The sequence below is a fragment of the Haliaeetus albicilla genome, chromosome 22 (assembly GCF_947461875.1).
Source record: "Haliaeetus albicilla chromosome 22, bHalAlb1.1, whole genome shotgun sequence".
NCBI lineage: Eukaryota > Metazoa > Chordata > Aves > Accipitriformes > Accipitridae > Haliaeetus > Haliaeetus albicilla.
The window spans coordinates 13218809-13233213 of NC_091504.1; positions in this window are offsets into that span (position 1 = coordinate 13218809).

Below are 14405 nucleotides of genomic sequence, written 5' to 3' on the forward strand. Positions count from 1 at the left end.
CTTCTTTGTAAATGAACTCAGTCCATGCTCCTTAACTCAATAGCTCAATGCTCAATAACTCCATGCTCCTTGTCTTTTAGCCTGTTCCCACCAACTGCAAACTTCTCTACCATGATTTTCCCCTTCTTTCCCCAAAGTGATACTTCTTTCCTAACCAATCTTCCACAACTCTCCCTTTCCTCCCCCTCATATCCCCTGTCTTCCCTCTCACTTTTTTTCTCTCTCTTATGTACTCTTCCCTACTGCACCCCTGGAGAGACATCAGCTCCCTCTGACATCTTTCCCAGAGGGAAATCTATGGTAGTATGCATGTAGAAGAGTTGTTAACCATACTTTTCTCCATTAGAAAGACTAAAAATACAGACTAAAATCTTGTAAGATAGAGCATACAGATTTGTTTATCAGTAGAAATTATTTTTATCCCAAAAGATTTGGTCATTCTCTGCAGAAAAATGCTCTGCAGTCCTCACATTCAGGATATGTCAGTGTTTAATAACACTGCAAAGGAATGAATCTGAGATGAAGTTTTAATGGTTCTCTGCAGATTTTAGCAGTTTCCAGCTAGAATAATTGCATAAATGGAGTTATGAAAGGGAAATGCAGAGTTTATAACTTTGCAGGAGAAAGATATTTTTTAACTTGTAAACATTCATCCTAAGGCCCTCCACATTCATTTGCTTCATTTTCTTTCCAGGTAATTTACATCCATGTAGTTTTATACTCTACCTTCAAAATATTTTGTTGATATTATGTTGACTTTGCCTGAGTACAAATAAGGTGAGTGTGATGCACAATTATAACTCTGCCCTTTGCCTGAGCTAGGAGACTGAAATGTAAGGACCAAAAATCAGTGTAGAAAGATACTGGATGTAACTACACTGGGTAATTATTTTAAATTATTGTTCCCTTTTTTCCCTTTTTCAGGCACTTCATGGGGAAATTGATAAGAAAAATAGGGTGTTAAGTAGGATGTTTCTCTTATGATGCTGAGTGTGCAGGCATCCATGTGATTCACAATCAGTTGCATATTTTTGAATTCCTTCTTTTCCTCTCACAAGCACAGCTGCATCCCGCCTGAGACCGCAGCTTCTCCAGGACAGTGCATTAAGCAAGAGGGTATAAACAGAACTCACAGAAGAGTTTCTTCTAACCTGTATCTCTGCAAGATTCCCGATTTGTTAAATCAAAAGGGAAAAACAGAGCCACCACCACATCAAAATATTTCTTAAAACATATGCTCCCTCAAGATTTTGATTATTTGGCCATGAACATCAGTGTCAAGTGGGAAAGTAGATATTTTAAAAACAGAATTGGAGAGAATCCATCTAAGGAAAAGAGGTCTGCCAGTTAAATACAGAATGTATTTGACTAAGTATCATTAATGTCTTTATAGCCTTCTGTTTAAATATCAATAGCCAGGGTTGCCTTTGCCCACAAGTAAAAAACTGAGAAAGTTGCATAGATGTCGTAATGTACATTTTCAGAGTTCATTAAACATGAATGAGAAAGGAAATGTCTGAAAAAAACTTCTCAAGCATTCTAGAAATTAATTTACTAGGATTTATACTGCCAGAGCAGTAAACCATTGAAATTAACTACCACATGGATTATCCCAGTGTAACTTCTTAAATGATAATTCAGTTAGGGCAACTGCAACTATCAGAAAATGCAAATTCTCATCGGGTTCACTTTTTTAGCTACTTTCTCCGACTACTAGTAGACCTGTTATGCATGCTAACAACATTCAGTCCTTTGTAGGCAGCAAAGGTCTTGTATCCAGTGTGCAGGATTATGCAATATAACTCAAATGAAGGATCTCAAAGTTACTGAAGTTCCCCAATGTCTTTCAAAGCCAACCCCCACACCCTTTAGCTTCTGAGGTGGTTCCTGTTTAATCCTCTGCACTCCTCCAGAGGGAAAAAATTGCAAATTTGAAGCAGGCCATTTTCAGTGCATGGTCTAAGTGATCATGGTTTGTTAAGAATTGTTAATTCCTGCTGCTGAAGCAGAGTGAGTCCCTGTGATGTGATGAATGCTCTCCCAAAGAGCTCATGTGCGGTAAGGCACCAGCTCCCTGGGTGCCAACACACTGTCCCATGCGGCTGATAACCAGGACCCCTGTCACAGACGTTCCCGTCAACGGCAGCACTATTACAAGCTGCTTCTGTCGCCTTCCCCGTCTCTAGCCCCCGATTCCTGTCCCAGCCCACGCAAGTACGATTCAATGAGCCAGATCAGGCTTATTTTTATCCTGGATCCGTTCCCCAGCTTCATTCACCACGCAGTCCTGCAAATGGCCGTCCTGGCAGAGCACAGCAGCTAGAGCAGGGGTCAGGGTTGGGACCAGGTTGGTGCCTGTGCCAGCACCACCGCCAGCCCAGCACGGGCTCCGCTGCGCTGCAGCTGGCTGCCCAGAGCTGATGGGAGGCACACGGGAAGCCTGATCCCCTTGAGATGTTCCTTGAGTTTCCTGCTGTAGCTGCCTCTGCCCCAAAGATGTTGGTGGCCGCTAGAGAGAACGTAGCTTAGGACTAGGGTAACCACTCAATGTTGCAGATGGGGCCTGATCCTGCCAGTACTTGGGACCCTTCCTCCCATGGAAATGGGGTGGGAAGAGGCCAGAAGCAGAGACAGGAGCTGGTGTTTTGACTCCTACCACTGCCAGGCTTGAACCTGGTTTTCTGGGCTCTTACACAGGCAGTGCAGGCAGCAGCCCGTCCATACCCCTCTGCCCCAGTAATCACGTCTTGGATGACCTGCCGGCACGTAGAGCCAGTGCCACTGCCCTCAGCCTGCACCGAGACCTGTCCCCGTCCTGCTCAGAAAGGTGCTCTGTCTGTCTGTGCTGTGTTTGCCTACTGGAGAGGAGACAGACAGACAAGGGACAGAGGAAGAGAATCATCCAGACAAGAATGAGCAGGGATTTCAGACTTCAGTTAGACATTCAGCAATGTACTGAAATATAGAAAAATGGCATTTACAGCCTCGTTAATTGTATTGTGTAATTTGAGTAGCATGAAGCGAATCAATAATAATATGGCTGGTTTATTCCATTTCCTTTTTATGTTCTTACTGACTGAAACTTTTCAGTATTAAAAGAATTTTAGTGCTGAATATTCTTGTCCTTATTAGGTACTTTTTAAAATAAATTAGTAAATGCATTAGAACTACCAGAGTCTAAAATTCACATCCACAAGGTTTGTGCAACATAGTACTTCCAATATTGCTGTTTTACAATTCCGTGAACAATAACATCAGAGACAAGCACAGTGAAGCCCATCAGCCCTTTGAGCATATGGTACCTGTTTATAGCCAAAAATGAGGAGATGCCAGTTGAATAGAGGAAACAGAAATAATGAACAATAACCCTTAGCAGATTTAAAAGGAAAGGCTGTTGAGCAGTTCACAAATAGCTGTTATTCAACACTCATACACTCCTATTTATCAGAATATTTTTAAAATAGATCCTTTGAATTCTTAGTTGCTTTTGTTATGTCATTAATTAAACACAAGTTGCTTACTAATGCCTGCAAGCATTCAATTGCAGTGTTCTACATTAAGTGGCATCTATTTACAGTTACCAGCAAGCCAAGGGTTTTTTGACTGGCTCAGCTAGATTTTATTTTTGTAGCAAAATGCCAGCTCAAGCTGGAAACATTACAAATAAAAACTAAGGGTCTGGCTCACGACTGTACTATTTCCAAAATATACCAAGATAACAGTATGAGCTAGATCCCTGCCTTAGCTGCACATTCACAACATGTATATTTATTCTGGCACTCTTACAAGGTAAAATGGCTCTTGATGAGATTCAAAACATGTGATCCTCTAGATGGAGGGGTCCTAAGGTGATGACTCCATATCTGAATATCAGACATCTTAATAAAACAGTCCCACCTTATTCCCACGTTATCACCTTTCCTGAGGTCCATCATGCATCATTTACATGGAAGTGGAAAGCAGCTGTTGGTGAAAAGCTATTTTTACCTTCTATTTCCCTGTGGGAGACTACCAGCATAGAGACCGTCCTCGGGTACCCATGGCAGATGGCTTTAAGTCATCTGAACAACTGATCATCACTACAGCTCCCGTGAGAGCCGAGCTAATGCATGATGCAACATGGTCTCTCTTCCCCGACTTTAGAAGAGGCACATTAATTTTAGAATGTAGCTCTTCTGACGTACAGAGATCAGAGCTATTTGATGAATATAGGTGATTCATAGGTCTCAGAAAAGTTTATATCCCACAGAAGAAAGAGTCAATGCAATTGAGGGAATACACAGTACTTGCGCATATCAGAAAACTGTTCCTAAGCCCATTTTAACAAGCATTACAGAGACAAAGCCAGCACGCAACTTGAGGATCATACTGTGAATACTCCTTCCACTGCTCTTCACTAGAACTGAAACAAATAGTGAAAATAAGAAAAATCACAAATATTTTGTTGGAAAGATAGCAGGGAGTGTATGACTATTTGGTTGTTATTTAACAATCTCTGCTATTACATAAGTTTGGCCTGTTTGCACTCTTCATCTCAATATTCAGGTATAATATTTCATCGACAGCAGCTTTAGCAGAAAGGAATAGCAGCTGTTGTATCAGTGGAAAATTGCATAGACCGGATTTCACATTTCCACGTGCAATATTTTTCCCTAAAAGTGCTGTTACACCCAATGAAGAAATTAAAATGACTGCCTTATTTTTAAACAATAACAGGCATTCAGTTTTAAACTTGGACTTCAGAATAACTTTTTTTCTAATCAATGGCAACTCTTCTAAAATCAGACAAAAAGGTTTGATTTTTTACTATTTCCACACAAAAATTTATGCTGGAAAAATATTACTTGAATACATTTGATTAAAAACCCTAATTTTCTTGAAACTGTGACATGCTCATGTCTATTCAGCCAGCAGAAAAAAAAGGATCAAAATCCATCAGATAAAAAACTTAATGCATATCTCAAACCTAAAAGTTGAAGAGGTTTTTTTTAGAATTCCCATGAATAGGTGCTGTTAAATGCAGACAACTTCCCATAGCTCCCAGACAGATTCATCACTTAAACATACAGTTTCTTCCCTAAATTTTCCTTTTGCTAGCAAAATATGCTCAAGCCTTACAAATCCACATGGAGAAGTGATGTGCATTTGTATGTCTTTGAACCTTTTACACTTTCCAAATGAGAAGATGTGTATTTAACTTATGTTCTTGATTTTGAAAGATAAATTTTTAAGGGTCTAAAATAGCAATGGCCCTGATTGACTTCTGCCTGCCAAATCTGTGAATCACTCTCATTTCCAGTGATAAAAATAGAAAAAACAAGAGATCAAAAAATATCTCAGGCAATTCCAACTAGTCTCCAACATGCTACCACAAGTAAAGGTGTAGGAAGAGTCCTTTTCAAAGGTGGCAGCTTAGCACAACTAATGCATTATATTCACTGTGACAATCAGTTCCTTTGCTCTAAAACCTGCTCCATAGCTCAAAAAATAACATAACTTAATGTAAAAGTGAACACAGCATAATCAGCTCTAGCCTTAAATCCAGTTTTCAGTTAGATGCTACCCATTCATTTTGGCATCTCAACTGCAGTACTGCCATGATCCCGTGTCCTGCTACAACTCGCTGCTCCTGGAAGCAGAGCCAGGCACATCCCATGCATCCATACTGCTGGCTGGGGGGGGGATTTGCAGCTGATGTCCCACAGCCCATTCGCATTGGGAGATGGGGTTCACCACACTCTGCCCTGCAATGTCAACGTCCTGCCTAGTTTTTGCAGTCATTGCAGAAAAAATCTCTGCTTCTGGTGAATAACTCTAATTCACTTCAGGCATGTACCATTAGATGAGATGCATGATTGTGTAGAAGATGAGCAAATTTCTTTCTGTCTGTCAAATGGAAAATTTGTTGTTCTTAAACTGATTGTCTTGTGGTGACATTATCCATCCACCATTAGACATCACTGCAAGGATGAGTGGCATCTATGTGCCCATTCACACATAGTGCCCAGTGTAAGGTTGGTGTTTCCAATCTATGAGGCTGACTCTTCTGAGCACTGGTACCATTTTGCTGGGGTTTTAGTGCCTTTCTGCTCCCTCTTACTGTTCCAACAGTTACAGGCACTTTGAAGGTGTGTAGTTGGTTTTTCTAGTGTCTTCTTTTTGAAATCTCTTTTACCTTTAGACTACTCAAAGCAAATAACAGCATGGAAATAATATTTTTCTTGGAAGACTTTTTCTGCATTTGTAACTTGTAGGCAACAGATAGTTTATACAAAACCTTTTTAGATTCCGTCCCTCAGGAACTTCAGATGATAAAATCAGTAGCCCAGAGCTCTGACTGCATTGGAGTAAAACTGACAGCAGAAATCATCTGGCAACTCTCAAAAGTTTTAAAAACATCTCTCCGTACCTCTTCTCTGTTCACCAGATATTAGGTCCAGATTCAAAAACAGTGCCTCTTCTCTTGAAAGCTTATACATGATCCAAGAAGGGTATTTGACATCTTGCCAGAAAAGCTGGTATTTCTATTTCCCTTATGAACTTGCAGCAGGCATTTACCATCACTCGTCTCCTAATGCATGCACCAAACAATTTGTAGTGTCTGCTGGGCATTATATTGATAAAATCTGCTTGTCCACATTAAGATGTTCCAATCAGTTACCGTCCAGTTATTTTTTTAATGAAAATCCAAATGTGCATAGGAGAGACCTGAATTATAGCCTTAGTCTCAGATGTTGTCAGCAGCTGAGCACAGAGCCCCAGTGAGCCCCAGGGCTGAACTCCCAAAGGGTCAAATTGAAGGCTTCTGGCTGAATCACGGCCCTTGGAGAGCCCCTGGGGTCGTAGTCATAGTTTAAATCTCAGGAGGCTGAAAGAAGCACAAGTCAAGGGAATATTTGCTGATCAAAGCCAGAATCCTGATCATCCAACTACTCTTAAGTCTTTTAAATAATAATATTCTTAAATTAATTTTGCCCTGAATCCAAATGGCAAAGAGATTATTTTCCTTTCTAATGACTCTGGCAAATTCACATCTGTCTGCGTGTGTGTAAATTTGCCTGGAGTAAATGTTGTTTTACAGACTACTCAAAAAGAGAAATTGTTCAAAGTGTCAGCCAACAGGTCTTACTTTTGAATTATACAGCACAAGTGGTCAGCTCCTGCTTCAGTAATGCAGGTGAGCTGCTTCGATAACACGCCCCACCCAGTGGATTCGTAACACCCATAAACCTTGCAGCAATAATAATCAAAGAAAACAACAATTAAAAAAATGAACTATTAAGCAGGAAATTCTTTCAGTAGTGTTGAAGATGTTGTTTCTGCTACTTGTAATGGCTGAAATAATTTCTGCTAACAAACTTAGTTACCTTGTTTCTTTTTTTTTTTTTTTCACCTGTAATCATTTCCTTCCATCTGTAATCATTTTCTCCCTCTGTCCTTTCCTAAGCTTTCTCTTTCAGAGCTTCTTGACTACAAAACCTCATTGGGGAACAACAGTGGTTTTTATTCATGGTAGCACTATGCTTTTACCTGCTGTAGTTCCACTGTTTTGAAAGAAATGTCAGGCTATGAAGTTCACCAGACCATGAAAGAGAAGATAAGCAAGTTCCATTTAAATGTATGCAGCCCTTATTTATAGGTTTTCTTGAAATATTTAACTATATTTAAAAGTCTACATTTTTGTAAGCCATAACTTCACTTTCATGTGGCAATATGCATTGTAAACCATAAACTCCAAATAGAACAATGTATTTTGCCTGATTAATTTCTGAGAAATAGAAATGTTTACTTCTATATTTATTTCCCAGTTTAATGACTGCTGTAGTTTTACTGACTTACATTTCAGTTTGCAAACAAGTGCAGGGGGAGTGCATTATTCTCATGTGTGCTATTTCAGTACAAAATTCAAATGCGGGTTTCATAGGGTCCATGTTATAGAAGCACACACGGTCCCTGCTCCCAGAATCCTGCCTGTTTAAAAAGCCAACTATGAGGAGGGAATACTGAGCACAGAGAGAAAATCTCATTGACCCAGGGCTGCACAGCAAGCCAGTGGCAGAGATAGAAAAAGGACTACCTTTTCTACTACTTTATTCCTTATGCTAGACAGCATTCCTGGATTTTTCTTTTCTTTTTTTTTTTTATTCTGTCTTATAAACAAGAAAAGTTCAGTAGGCAGGGTCTGTAGTTGGTGCATGATGTGTGAAAACAGACAGATTAAATTTTTCAATCCATAATCATCCTACCATGGCCTCCAGCAGGGTCTCCTGCAAAGAACTCAGCTTCTGCAAATATTGGAGGAGCCTCCTGATCCTTTTGCACTTAAACTACTTCGTCGCTTTCCAAAATTGTCAATGGCAGGCAACGAATATCACAGAGAGCATGAATAAAATCATAGTATTAAATTAGATCAAAGTCCTACACTCACAGAAATTCCCTGGAAACGTTATTTTGTCCTATAACCTAAGTAGCCTTACCTATACAAAGCTAAAAACGAGAAACGACATCAATCAGCATTACTATCCCTAACCTATTTGTGGTTCTAGCCCAAAGACCCCAATCCAAATCCCACTACGGATAATACAAATAAATACATACTTGGCAAATGCTACAACCATTGTAGTTAAGCACTGGCCACAATTCCTCCAGCTGCCCTCAGCCATTGTACCCCCAGGAGACTCACACTGTCTGTTGAAGCAGGTCATCTTTTATGGTTATGGTCCTACTAGCTAGATATGTTTAACTGACCGTTCAACTCTACCTGGTAACTCTCAGAAATAAGTATTATTCAGCATGCACAGGAATTGCAAAGGAGGCTGTGCTTTCAAGATGCAGGTTACAGGTCCATAATTAAAGTCACAAAGAGCTTAATTTTATTTAAAATATATTCTGTGTTAAACAATGGCTGACTCGCTAAAAGCTGCTGGATTCAAATTCACGCAGTTGCTGCAGGTGCTTCTCTGTGAGACAGACCACTCAGCCGAGAAAGGGATGCAGGGAGCAAGCATGTGGTTTATAGCACAGAGAAGTAAAAAAACCCTGCAAGTCTACTGTGACCAGGAGAATAACTCTGTTCGGATGTTACCTCTGAGGAACAGAGTTGTGCCCACTCTTCGGCAGAGCATGGCAAGGACTTTGGTACAAGTTTGAAAACAACCATATGGTTTGAGCACACTTTTGATTCTGTCATCATCAGTGAGTCTAAAAAACTTCTCTTGGAAAACAAGCTAGTTCTGTGCAAGAAAATATCTTAAAATATTGATTTAAGCCCTAGGTGAAGACTCTTATAATTTATAGTACAAATAAACTGAACACTGGGGAACTCACATGTTACAGCCTTTCCATTCTGACAGTCAATCATTTATAATTGTTCTCTGAGACTCATTTCACAATAAGTTCTGATCCCATTTAACTTTATTGTTATCAAACTGTGTTTCTCTATCTTGCTTACAAGAAGTCACAGGCGACAGTATCAAAAAACTTAAGATATGTGACATCTGTCTTCTTGTTATAGCAGAAAGTTAAACAGGTTTGAAGACCCATTGTTCTGGGAATATCTATGTCGACTTCTACTCAAGCTCTTATTGACTTTCATGTGCTTTGCAAATAGTTAATCTGTTCCCCTGTTCAAATAAAATATTTTCTAAGCATCTGGGAACACCACAGAAGTGTGTACTGAATCACCTCAATTTTTACCCTGTGTATTAGAAAACACAACTGACATGCACTCCAAAGTCATGAAATACCAGACCTCAAAAAGAAAAGCTTTCCAGGTGCAGTCTGACAGCCATCTCCTCCAGTCAGAGATATTTGAACTTCCAATACAACATTGTCATTAACGAAACTTCTTGCCGTTGCTGTTAATTCTCCCCATTCATACCGCTCATATTTTCACGCAGTAATCCTCTCAGCCTCCCTTAGAATATTAACAATTTTCTTAGCAGTGAACAGGAAAACCACAAAAGACTTTGCTTCATTATAATCAAATAAACGTGAGCTTCTAAAAACAGGTTGTAGCTAGCTCTGTTAATATAATTCTTACCATAGTAAACCACTATGAGTTTGTTATCCAAAAAAAATGTTTTATGATTGCCTGTGCTAATGCATATTTCACTGGGCTGGTGTTCTGCACAAGGCAGGACTATGTCATTCACAGGTATGCCTAGAGTATTAACAAACTCAGTCACTCAAAAAGCCACGGGGTAGTATTACAAATCACAATATTCAGGCCAAGTAGATAATACAGTGTCATACCAATATGGATGTTTTTGACATCAAGAATGATTAGATCCAATTGTTACAGTTACAGACCCGAAGAAAGGAGATCCTAACTTACATGAACAGCAAAGCTGGCAAAGTGAAGGCTAAGAAGGTGATAGCAGCCAGAGGAAAATACTGCCATAGGAACAAAGGACTTCAGTCATTTGGATTGGACACCTGAAATAGGTTTCTGACCTGAAGTAGGTTTCTGACCAGCAGGATGGTACAGCTTTAGAAATAGTGACAGTGAAAAGAAGAAACAGCTGAAGATGGAGCTTGAGAAATTTGTTAACAGAGAGATGTGCCAAGCGTGCTTGTAAAAGCAGGGGGCTAAAGCTGGTAACAGAAACACTCTGCCTCCACATTCCTCACATCCAACTCTCTTTCCTTAGGATATATACTTGGCCTCCATGGATTTACACTAATTTACACAAGCTTAAGATCCAGAACAAAAAGGTGGAGGAAAGGTGGTATATTTTATTTATGTTGACAACTTAGGCCAAATTCCCATGAACAGAATTACAGTTCTGTTAACCTCACTGAGTTTACAACAAATGCAAATGATGCTCTTCATGCTGAAATAGTTACTTGACATCAGTTGGCTATACCAGTTACAATCAACCAGCTAGATGCCTGAACTCCTATTTTGCATACAACTATGTCTTAATTTATATCATACTGAATTTAATTAATTTGACAGTTATATCATTTGCTAATATTTTTACATGACAGCTACCACTGCTCTCTGCCTTTGCTCATTACATTTAACATCTTTTATAAAACATTCACTACACACAAACAGCAACTTTGCCTCTTCATTACTCAGCACACATAGGATCTTACCTAATAGCGGAAATAAAAAAAAAATCAGAACAAGTTAAACAATGAAGAGGAAGCCACGCTAATACAGACTTCAAGAACAAGCTCATTCTTCATGTTAACTATTTCAGCTCATTTGTTTTCTAAATATATAGAAAAAAACCTAATGGAAATCAGATAAATTGGTTACAGGTTTCAATGCAAAATTACATGACAAAGTTCTTGTCTTTAAATGCACATGCGCACACATGCATCATATATCACTTTTGCAAAGACATCACAGACATATTTTGCTCATCCACTTGCTCATTACAACAGCAGTATTAGGAACATTAATCCTACCATACTTTTAAATAACAGTTTCAACTCCAGCAAAACGTAACTTATCACTGTGTGAATGGGAGGCAGAATATGTAATGTTCTTGAATATGTTTTTCTTTGCAATACAAGTCGTAACTGTGGAATAAAGGTCCAGCCCTCAGATGCTATAGGGAGGAGACTAAGAACCTGCATAAACAGAATTTCTTCATGAAATCACTAAAGGAATTGTATAAAATGTTTCTTTGGGACACATCCAAGCATCTGATTTGCTAATAAACAGGAACCCCAGTCAACCATAGCTCTCAGACACATACAATAAACCTCAGCAGGTGTATTTCACTGAAATGAGAATTCTAGCTTCTTTTCCTGAGAAATAAGAAAAAATTTAAGAAAATAATAAAATTAGAGAAAACAACACTTCTTTCAGCAGTATTCTCCATGTTAAAAGAGCATTGCACTTAGGAGACTGATGCTTAAAATTAATTGCAATGCAAGGCTAAAACTTTCTTTTCTAGCCATTTGCAATTTTTCTTTCTCAGCAGTAATCAGTGATGTATAATTAAAGGCTACCAAATATTGCTTGAGATTTTGGTATGATTTAAACAAAATTAAGGCGCTGACCAGTTTCTGGTTTAGTGCAACTTAAAGGCTTGAAGGATTTGAACAAGGCTATATCGCCAATTAGTATATAAAGATGCACCTACAAAGTATATCAGGAGGCTGGGAGGTAGAAAAGAAATACCACTATTTAATATATGAATTAAAGCAAGCACACTATTCAAGTGTGTCCCTGCTCTCTCCCACATCATGTACCAGTGAATGCCATGAAACATGGGAGATGCAGTGGGAGGTGAGAACCTTGTCTAAGGGAAGAACTGGAGTTGGAAACACTAGAGCTACAGCACCCTGTGGTAAAACACAAAATCAAAGCAACATCATCATGACTAATTTCAGGAGAAAAAAAGAAGTTGTTTTTACATACATATGTATTTATATACATATTTTTGTATATACAAATATACATTTTTCAGGGAAAGAGGATCCTGGAGTTTTGCTCAGATCACATTTTAAATACTATGGAAAGGAAGATAGGCAGTATCCCAGCTAAGAAGTTTCTGCCTGATAAAATACTGAAAGACAGACTGTGTGAACTCATGTCCTCTTTCCGCTTAACTGCTTTGAAGGAACATCGGTGAGTGCCAGCTGAAGGATGAAAGCTGTTCTTTTTAGTGAAATATTTTCATATTTATCCGGCCTATTTGCCCAGGATGCTTTAAAGGGGTAACTTACATCTTTCTCACTGCATACACTTCTATTTAACTGCCTGAAGGGTAGACTATGGCTGCAGCTACACCCAGATTTACAGGGAACACAATATCCCTGCATACATCCAGCACTATCCAGAAGGGCACTTTAAAAATGTCCAGTCACTTTGGAGAGGTGTGAGTTCCCCTCTCTGCAACCCCATACCAAGGCTGACCTCAAGGGACACAGAAGCAAAGGCTCCTCTCCGAGGGCTATTCCACATTGCCAGGGCAGCTGTTTTTACAGAGCTTCTATTTCTATAATATGTCCAGAGTATATAGGGTAGGTTTTCAATGGGATTTGAGCTGCTAATGCTCTTAGACTCCCTGGTAAATTCCAGTCCAATGTCTCAACATTCACAAAATTGTTTTCATGCCATGACTGTTTTAGAGGCTAGGGTGTTGGGTTTTTTTCCGTTTTGTTTTGGTTTGGTTTGGTTTTAGGGAAAACGTGATATATACTAAACTAGCAGAATCATCTTCATGCATTTTGCCTCATTACAGTTTGCAGGAGTGGTTGGAGCAGACCCTGTACCCTGTAATGTTGTATCCAAGAGTAACAGAGACAGGACCTGAGGGGAATTTTACTGTCTACAATTAAAACTTCCTAAATACTATCAATTCAGTAGATGAAATTAGTGCTACTAAGCTCATCTCTTTCTACAAAAATGAAATCTGTGCTAAGTGAGCATGGCACCTTTGTTTTGAAAAACACATTTGCTCTCCTGGCTCTTTGTTGAGGCTTGTGGACCATAAAAATAGACAGTAATTTGAAGCATTTTATTGAAACAGTCTTTTAGAATGTTTAATACAAATGCACACAGATGTACCCAGCTAAGACTGCACTCTGCTAATTGTCAGGGTTTTTCCACAAATTTGCAGATCGTGGAAAGTATCCTTGTATTTTTTACATCTTGCCTATTTGCCCAGGATGCTGATACGAAGTAAACAACATCTTTTCTCTTACGACATTATCACTATCCTTGCAGCAGAAGCTTTAATCAACTTCTATTAATTAAGCAAGGGACCAAATTTTCTGCCTAGTAACATTGCTTCGAAGTCTGTGATCAAAAAACAATGATGACTTAAAAGATCAGAGAAAAAGCTAATAACTAACACTTCTGCATACAAATACAATTTCAAATTTCCATAGGAAGCATCTCATGGCAGGAACTGCAAGACTCAGTTTGCTGTTGCTGGGGTTTCTGCATTTGTTTTATTTTTGTCCAAGGCTGATTTTTAAATCTTAGCATGTCTGGTCATCAGGGACATATCTTAGTGGAGACAAACTAGAAAGCTTTTGGAATTGAATGCCACACGTTGGAGGCATGCTGAGGATGGTAGATGGTGCCTGAATGAATTTCAATAAACCTTCCTACGAGACAAGCCTTCCTAGGTACTAACAGCACACACAGTTCAGGTTTTTCCTTACGGATATTTAATTGATCAGGCTTGCATAAGATGATACCCTTGACACTGATCCTCAAACTTACTATTTCAAGCAGGTTTAAAAGTAAGCTGCATTCACCGATACATTTAAGTAAATTCAAATAGTTTTAAAATAATTGGTCTTTAAATAATAAATTATTTTTCAATCACTTCTTTCACGTATGATAAACCAATGTCCTGATTACCAAAATGTCTGATCAGGCTATTTTCTGTACATTTACAAAAGTCTTAACTGACACAATGAGACAACTG